Source organism: Paroedura picta, chromosome 1 (assembly GCF_049243985.1).
Source record: "Paroedura picta isolate Pp20150507F chromosome 1, Ppicta_v3.0, whole genome shotgun sequence".
Taxonomy (NCBI): domain Eukaryota; kingdom Metazoa; phylum Chordata; class Lepidosauria; order Squamata; family Gekkonidae; genus Paroedura; species Paroedura picta.
In genome coordinates, this window is record NC_135369.1 from 64342902 (window position 1) to 64351233 (window position 8332).

Consider the following 8332-nt stretch of genomic DNA (forward strand, 5'->3'; position numbering starts at 1 on the left):
AAGGCCAGAAAGGTAGGAGCTAAGAAAACAAACCGGACCCTCCATGCCACAGCACAACTGACACCAAGCCTTCTGGCTGGAGGCAGCCAGTTACCTAGCTTGTGGCCAAGTCCACTAAGGCAGGAGGGGAAAGGCCACAGATTCCCTCGGGAATCTACAAAAATTCCTACAAAAAAATAAAGCAGAGTCCCTGTTGTAACAGAATACTATAAGCTTAATATATAACCTGCTACGATACACTTGACTTGTACAACAATAAACTCTTCTAAGCAAAGTGAGGCTTGCAGATTTATTTTGACAAGCAGAACAATTCCAAAATTAACTCAATACTGACACCATTAATTTTAAGGAGCACCTTCCTTCAAAGATATATATCTTTCAGTTTCTAATGAAACAAAACATTTACTTATACATGCATTTATAGCTCTCAGACCACCAGGACCATATAAATGATTTTTCAGACATTTTTATGAGGCCAGGCACTATTTTCAAATGTTGTACCTTTCAAACTGACACAGTCTGGAATAGCTAAAGCATTAAAAAAATAAACTTTATCATTCAATAGTAACAGAATTTGAAATATTTTTACAGTTCTGGCTTAAATAGTGCTAGGTACCAAAAACATGCTTCTAGTTCCTGGAATGTTATTATCCTGGCCTAAGAATGCTTCTGGATTAAACATAGGTATTTTACAGATTTCAGCCCACAACTCTGCAACTATCATATACCCATTTCATCTTTTATAAAAATGAGGCTGGCTCAAACTAGTAATCTGCCAAAGCAGTTTACAGGGGCTTCATAAATCTACTTGACACATAGTGTACCTCAATTTGAACAGGCCTGGAAAAAGACTATGAGGAACAAGTTAATGTCAAAGAAGATCCTACTAAATTTGTAGTTTCCTGGGCACACAGAGATATTGGTATTCATTTGAACTAGAAGCAGATGGTTACATGAAAAATCTTATTATAGCTACAACTGTGCTTATATATAAACACTGCCTTCATCTGACAAATTACAAGCAGCAGGTACAATATTGTCTCTACAAGAGACAAAAGTCAACGGAATCACATTTGTTTTTAAATATCCTCTATCAGGACCAAAATAAGAATCCAGTGATTGCAAGTGCTTTTTTGTTAGTTTTACACATAATAAACCAACCGACACTATATTTAGCTTCCATCATTAGATGTTTGCATTCTAGTTGACCAAAAGACAAACGGCAAGTAATGTGACAACGCACCAACAATTCTGCTTTAAGATGTCGTGGCTAAAAACTATGTTCACTAAAAAACCATTAGTTTCTGACAGCCTTGCAAATAAGCTCTAAAAGCTGACAAGCCACATGTTATATCTCAGTCTGAAACGTCAAATAAGTACATAAGTGCAAGACAGAGCTAAGCACCAGAAGCCCTGATTTCCTTCTTAAGTGTCTTTCATATTAAGCCTACAAGTAATAAGGGATTGTGCTTGGGGGATAGTTGCAGTGATGAGAAATTCTGCAAGAAGCTAGAATTTCATCAATAAATATTGTGGTATGTTTTCATCATCCATAGGAACGGCACATTTATTTCTGGGAGGGGGAAGTGAGGTCATGACTAAATCCACAGCTGAAGAAGGCTGACTAAATCCACAGCTCCTTTCCAGCAGTGCAGTACCCCTCCCCCCCCACACAGAAAAAAACAGATAACAGATTATAAACAGCTATTTCAAAATAAGGAGGCAGTTTAGAATGAGGTCTGAGTCAAAGGTCAGATGGGGAAGAGGAGAGCAGATCTAAAATGGCTGCTCATAACTAGCAAACGAACAGACTTCTATCTCCATTACTATAAGTGACTGAAGGGTTACATGTAACTCATCTTGGAAGTTTTAAAGCTGAATTGAAAGCTGATATGACTGCATTATTTTCTTCTCTTAAACAGGAAGTAAAACTACTTTATGAATACATATCCTGACCTCGGTGGCCTAGGCTACCCTGACATCAGATCCCTGAAGCTATGGAGGGTTGTCCCTAATTAGTACTTGGGGTGAGAGACCACCCAGAAAGTCTAGGGGGGCTATTCAAAGACAGGCAATGGCAAACCACCTCCGTTAGCTTCTTGCCTTGAAAACACTCTGGGGTCAAGATAAGTTAGCTATGATCTGACGGTACTTTTCACCACCACCATGGAACAAACAGTGACCTTCACAAAAACTTTAAAAAGGCAAACTCAACACCTGAAAGAAACTGAGAGCCAGTGTGGTGTAGTAGTTAAGGTTAGATTACTATCTAAGAGCCCGACATTCAAATCCCCATTCATGCCCGCTTGCTAGACCTTGGATCAGCCATACTCTTCAGCCTAACCTACCTCACAGGGCAGCTGTGAGGATAAAAGGGAGGAGATGACTGGTGTATGCCACTTTAGAATCACCACTGGGGAGAAAGACGGAGTACACATGAAATAAATAATTAAATAAAGTGGATTATGCTAAAAGATATTCCAGATGTTGTAATTTGTGCTTTAGAGGCTTTAAAGAAGGTATGGGAAAAGATAAAGCTACAGAAACTTATGTGACAAAAATAGCTTATGCAATCTTTTAATTTGGTGGTATCTGAGAAAGCCTTTCCCAGCCAGCTTGCCTTCTTCTTCTTTCCTGGTACCTCCCCTTTTGATCCTTGGGGCTCCACCCACCCTGACCAAACCCAGCACCATCTTTCCCTTCTGTGAGACTTTCCCATCTTTTCACCCCCTTCCTTGTTTTGCCCTACACATTTGTATATCCAGAAGCCTTTGCTGCCCAGTGTACTAGCTGATGTCCCTGCTTCTGTTTATTGGCAGGCAACTTTCCTGCAGGTGGCATACTCCATTCCTGCTGCACCTCTCAGGTCACCAACTGCCTTCCCAAGTAGTTCCCTGCTGTATCAGGAACAGGGACCGCCTCTGACCCAGTAGGTGGGTCCTCCTCTGGCCTTTCCAGCTGCCTCTGTGTTACTACACCATAAATGCAAAAAGGGGGAACTTGCTGAACTCTGAAAAAGCACAGAAGGATTGGCAGACATTTTTTTTTCAAGTTTCTGGTATATATTTTCATTTGTTAATACAAAAAGATAAAGGGTAATATTAAAAAGTGAATTGTTTTAAAGAACAGCAGCCTCTAATCTATCTAATGGGCGTTCCGCAGGGCCTGCAAGACGGAGCTCTTCTGCCAGGTCTATGGTTGAGGCCGGTGCGCTAAGGAAGATCTGGACCCCCCCCCCCTTGGATCACTCTACTGGCGGCTGGAGATCAATTCTCCCATGTCCACCCCCGGAGGTGTTAGTCAGAGGGGGTGGGGTTAGTTGTTTTTAGTTCGCCGTGTTATATCTTGGATTTTTGTATATGTAATTGTGGATTGTATATTGTTTTTAGTTGAAATGTTATTGGGAATTTTATATGTTTGTAACCCACCACGAGCCTTTCTAGAAGTGGTGGGCTAATGAATGAATGAATGAATGATCTGGATAACCAGTTTTGATTCCCCGCTCCTCCACAGTAGCCAGCTGGGCTAGTCAGAGCTGTTCTCACACACAGCAGTTTTTCTCAGAGTTCTCTCAGCTCACTTACCTCATAAGGTGCCTGTTGTGGGGAGAAACAATGACTGAACCTAAGAACATCACCCACACCATCAAAGGCTTATTCACTTGCGCATCTTCTAACACTGTATATGCCATTAAATGCCAACAACGCCCCTCTGTTCTCTACGTAGGACAAACAGGTCAAACCCTCCACCAAAGAATTAATGGACATAAGTCCTACATCAAAAATCACTGGACTGAAAAACCTGTAGGGGAACAACCTTCCAGGACATTCGATAGGGGACCTCAAAGTAGCTGTTTTATTGCAAAGGAATTTCAAGTACAGACTAGAAAGGGAGATTGCAGAAATGCAAGTTATTACAACACTCAAAACAATGGCATACCCAAGGACTCAACAAGGAAATTGATTTTTTTTCTCACTATGTTAGCCCCATTCAACTCTTATAACCACGTTCATTACAATCCCCTCTTCTTTTTAGTTTAGTTTATTTGGGACAATGTGACTGTAATGTGATGTTAGTAATACATATTTAATTTTGAATTTAACTCTCTGGTGTCAGGACAAGGAACTTGCCAGCACAGTGTGTCACTTGCAGGGATGCTTCCACACTTGGCTGGAGACGGATGGGGCCAGCAACTAGTCTCCTTTAATTATTTCTTTACACAACTGTGTAAGTGTCTGCCATTAATTACTAGCATTGACAGTTTTATTTCTCCAATGTTTTTGTGAACTACAACTGAACACAAAAGGATTGATTAGCTGTTTTAGAAAATAATTATCATATGGCATCATATGGCTTAATCTGGATATTATGATGCAGTTTATTAATTTGCCACAATTTCCTTTTGCAATTTGCAATTTTCTTTTCCTTATATCTCTACAGTTATTATGGTTGTTCATTTAGTCTGAGGAAGAGTGCATTAACTCGAAAGTTCACGCCTTGAATAAATCTTTGTTGATCTTAAACGTGCTATTGAACTCTAACAACCCCCCCCTCCAAAAAAAACAGGGTTCCCATATGAGCAAGACTGAATTTATAAACTTTGGGGTCTTGTAATCATTAATTGAGAAAGGAGTTCGGCAAGGCTGTATACTGTCGCCTTGCCTATTTAACTTGTATGCAGAGCACATCATGAGAAATGCGGGATTAGAGGAGTCACAAATTGGGATCAAGATTGCAGGGAGAAATATCAACAACCTCAGATATGCAGATGATACCACTCTAATGGCAGAAAGTGAAGAGGAACTAAAGAGCCTGTTGATGCGGGTGAAGGAGGAGAGTGCCAAAGTTGGCTTGAAACTCAACATCAAGAAAACAAAGATCATGGCATCCGGCCCTCTCAATTCCTGGCAAATAGAAGGGGAAGAAATGGAGATAGTGACAGATTTTATTTTCCTGGGCTCCAAGATCACTGCAGATGGGGACTGCAGCAAAGAAATTAAAAGACGCTTGTTCCTGGGGAGGAAAGCTATGGCAAATCTAGACAGCATCCTAAAAAGCAGAGACATCACCCTGCCAACAAAAGTGCGTTTAGTCAAGGCTATGGTCTTCCCAGTTGCAATGTATGGCTGCGAAAGTTGGACCATAAGGAAGGCCGAGCGTCAAAGAATTGAGGCTTTTGAACTCTGGTGCTGGAGAAGACTCTTGCGAGTCCCTTGGACTGCAAGGCGAACAAACCAGTCAGTCCTAGAGGAGATCAGCCCTGCCTGCTCCTTAGAAGGCCAGATCCTGAAGATGAAACTCAAATACTTTGGCCACCTCATGAGAAGGAAGGACTCCCTGGAGAAGAGCCTAATGCTGGGAGAGATCGAGGGCAAAAGAAGAAGGGGACGACAGAGAATGAGGTGGATGGATGGAGTCACTGAAGCAGTAGGTGCAAACTTAAATGGACTCCGGGGAATGGTAGAGGACAGGAAGGCCTGGAGGATCATTGTCCATGGGGTCGCGATGGGTCGGACACGACTTCGCACATAACAACAACAAAATCATTAAGAGCCTCTTGTGGCGTAGAGTGTTAAGCGGCAGAAATGCTTTCTGAAGCTGTTTGCCTGTGAGTAATGACTGGGGAAGATACTGGCAAACCACCCTGTATTGAGTCTGCCATGAAAACGTTGGATGGTGTCACCCCAAGGGTTAGATATGACTCGATGCTTGCACAGGGGATACCTTTACCTTTAATCATTATAAATTCTTGCAACAAGCCAAAACTCAGCATTGGTTCCAAGAGGATCATTTTATGGGAAAATGGTGTCTATAACTGCTTTCTTGGAAGAAAAGTCACAACAATGGAAAAATAAGACAATATGCTTATACTGTTATAACAATTGAGCAGATTTATTTTGCTTGTTCACATCATCACTAATAATGAAATGAGAAGAGGTCAGAGGAGAAAGGATTTTATATTACTTACCAAAGTCTTTATTTTATTGTTTATATTGTTAAATGAATAATGAAAAGTTCTTTTAAACAACTACACATAAATTTAATTTAAAAAGTTCAAAAATGAAAACCACATACAACCACTGATTAAAACCAGCCCAAACAAGTTAGTTTCAAGAAACAGAAACAGCAACAGGTCAGTTACTTTTTTCCAAAGTTTTCAGAATGCTTTCAAATGAGATCCTCTTTTTTAAAAACTGAGGTAAAACCTTCTGTCTTCTAGTCTAGCACATAATAAACAAGTCTAAGGTGACCAGATTGTCCCACTTTTGGAGAGTCATCTGGGGGTACCTGGCAAATTGTACTTATATCAAAATTAAATATATATATATTACAATACTATTTTTGTGTTCTATGCGTTCTATGAAACTTTTTGTTGCTCCATATAGACCAAATTTTTAATCAAGAACCCCCCCCTGCCCCCATCAATGGTGCCATGCTTTACCAATGTTAAAATCTGGTCACCTTAAAAAAGTCAGAGCTGTTAAAGACTGGATTTTAAAAAGTAGCAAAGATCAACAGAGAATTCTAGATAGAGGCGGAAATATTTTAGAGAAGGCAAAGAAAACAGAGATGTTTCTTGTGAAGAACAAGAAAACACGGTGTTGATGATACTCTTAAAATAAGAAAATAATTTAATTATATACCTAGAATTTGGTGAAAGCCACTCCAGATTCTAAAAAAGCCTTTGGAACTAAAAGGTTAAGAACTACAGACACCTGAGGGATAATTTCCAACCTCACGATTTATTGAACATGTGTCTATCACTGTAGATGCCTTGTGCATTGAGCTTTGGTTCCAGGGACTATCAATCCACGTTCAGAGCTGTCATTCCACCCCCAGTATAATTGTGCTACTTCCAAGGACCGTTAGTCCATTCGGGCAGCTTTCATTCCAGGACCAGCGCCGGTTTCTCTAAGCGTGTTCCACATTTTCCTTGCAACTTCTGTGCGCTGTGATGTATCGCAACAGCGCCCGTGCAAATCAAATGACACTCCTAATTCTAGACAACCGGCCTTCCAACATTATTTCCAGAGGGCACGGTTTTAACTCATTTGGGTTCATCCTTTGTAGCGCCTTCCTTCAGAGCACATGAGAGAGCCACGGGGTAAAATGAATGAATGAATAAATAAATAAAGAGCGCTCACAAAATACTCTTGACTGCAAAGCCAAAATACTCGCGCTGACCCCCAGGCGACTTAACCCAGGGAGCCCAGCCGACATCGTCCCCCGAGCCGCCCACCCGCCATGCCGGCCCCGCCTCTCACCTGAAGCGCCGCCTCCGCCTCGAAGGCTCCGAGCCCCGCTCCCTTAGCGGCAAAGGATGCCCAGCCCCCGCCTCGGGCTGCTGCAGACCACCGCGAGAGAAGCCGAGCGACGCGGCGACACAACCAACCCCCCCGCGGCCGCCATCTTCGTCCCGATGTCACCTTTGACCTCCCACCTAGCCGCCCTGCGGTACTTCCGGTGCGCTGTTGCCCGCGCAACAGTTGCCAAGGAGATTGCCTCCTGCCCCTGCACCGGTTCGTATGACAGAGACCGCCTCCTCCGCCGACCACAGGGCTGCCTTAAAGAGCCAGGGATCCACTCCCTCCCCCCGCTCCTTTCTCCCGGCCTAATCCCGGAAGGGACGGGGGCGGCGGCAAGAAGGCCCTGGCGTCGCCCCCCGACGCCTGATGCCCCCGCAGCGGCCTTGCGGGAGCCCTTCCCCCGCCGCCCGTCTCGCCCCTGGCCGAGGGTGCGGGGGCAGGAAGGCTGGAGCCGGCGCCCGAATTGCACGGCGCTCGCCAGGCCCGCCGACCGCCACGGCGGGAAAGACACTCGGGGCAGGCGCGGCTTCCTCTTTTTCTGCCCTGCCAGCCGCTCCAGCGCTGTCTGCCTCTGGGACGGAGCAGGCCTCCGAGCAAAGAAAACACCTGAGGGAAAGGTGTCTGAGTGTGTTAGGGACGATGGCCGCACGGTCATCCGAACAGGCCCTGAGGCCAGGCTCAAGCCCTGGCCTCTGGCTCACCAGCGCCCGCTTGCATAAGGACGTTACACTACCAACATGTTTGCTGCATCCCGTGCCACTATGTGGTACTCGAGCAGTCTGCCATGCAGCTATCCAAGGTTGCGGGTTTATGACCAGAGTGTTTCTGTATCAAACGGAGTATCGTGTCCAGATCAGGGGAGGTGATGGTACCGCTTTTCTGCTCTGGTTCGGCCACATTTGGAGTACTGTGTTCAGTTTTGGGCATCCCAGTTGAAGATTAATGTAGACAAGCTGGAGTGTGTCCAGAGGAGGCACTAAAGATAGACGGTGAGGGGTTTGGAGACCAAGACATATGAGGAAAGG

The 8332-nt window shown here is 43.9% G+C and overlaps 1 protein-coding gene across 5 annotated transcripts in view; it reads right to left on the reverse strand.

The window, feature by feature from the left end:
- The window catches only part of LCLAT1 (lysocardiolipin acyltransferase 1), a 138673-nt gene extending 131004 nt beyond the window's left edge, over positions 1-7669 (reverse strand). For 2 of the 5 annotated variants that reach the window (XM_077341019.1, XM_077341039.1), the window contains exon 1: positions 7266-7669. The gene's annotated coding sequence lies outside the window, so the exon portion shown is untranslated. The remainder of the gene's footprint in view (positions 1-7265) is intronic. The other 3 variants (XM_077341030.1, XM_077341004.1, XM_077341010.1) reach the window with 3 other exon arrangements.
- Between the last annotated feature and the right edge of the window lie 663 nt (positions 7670-8332).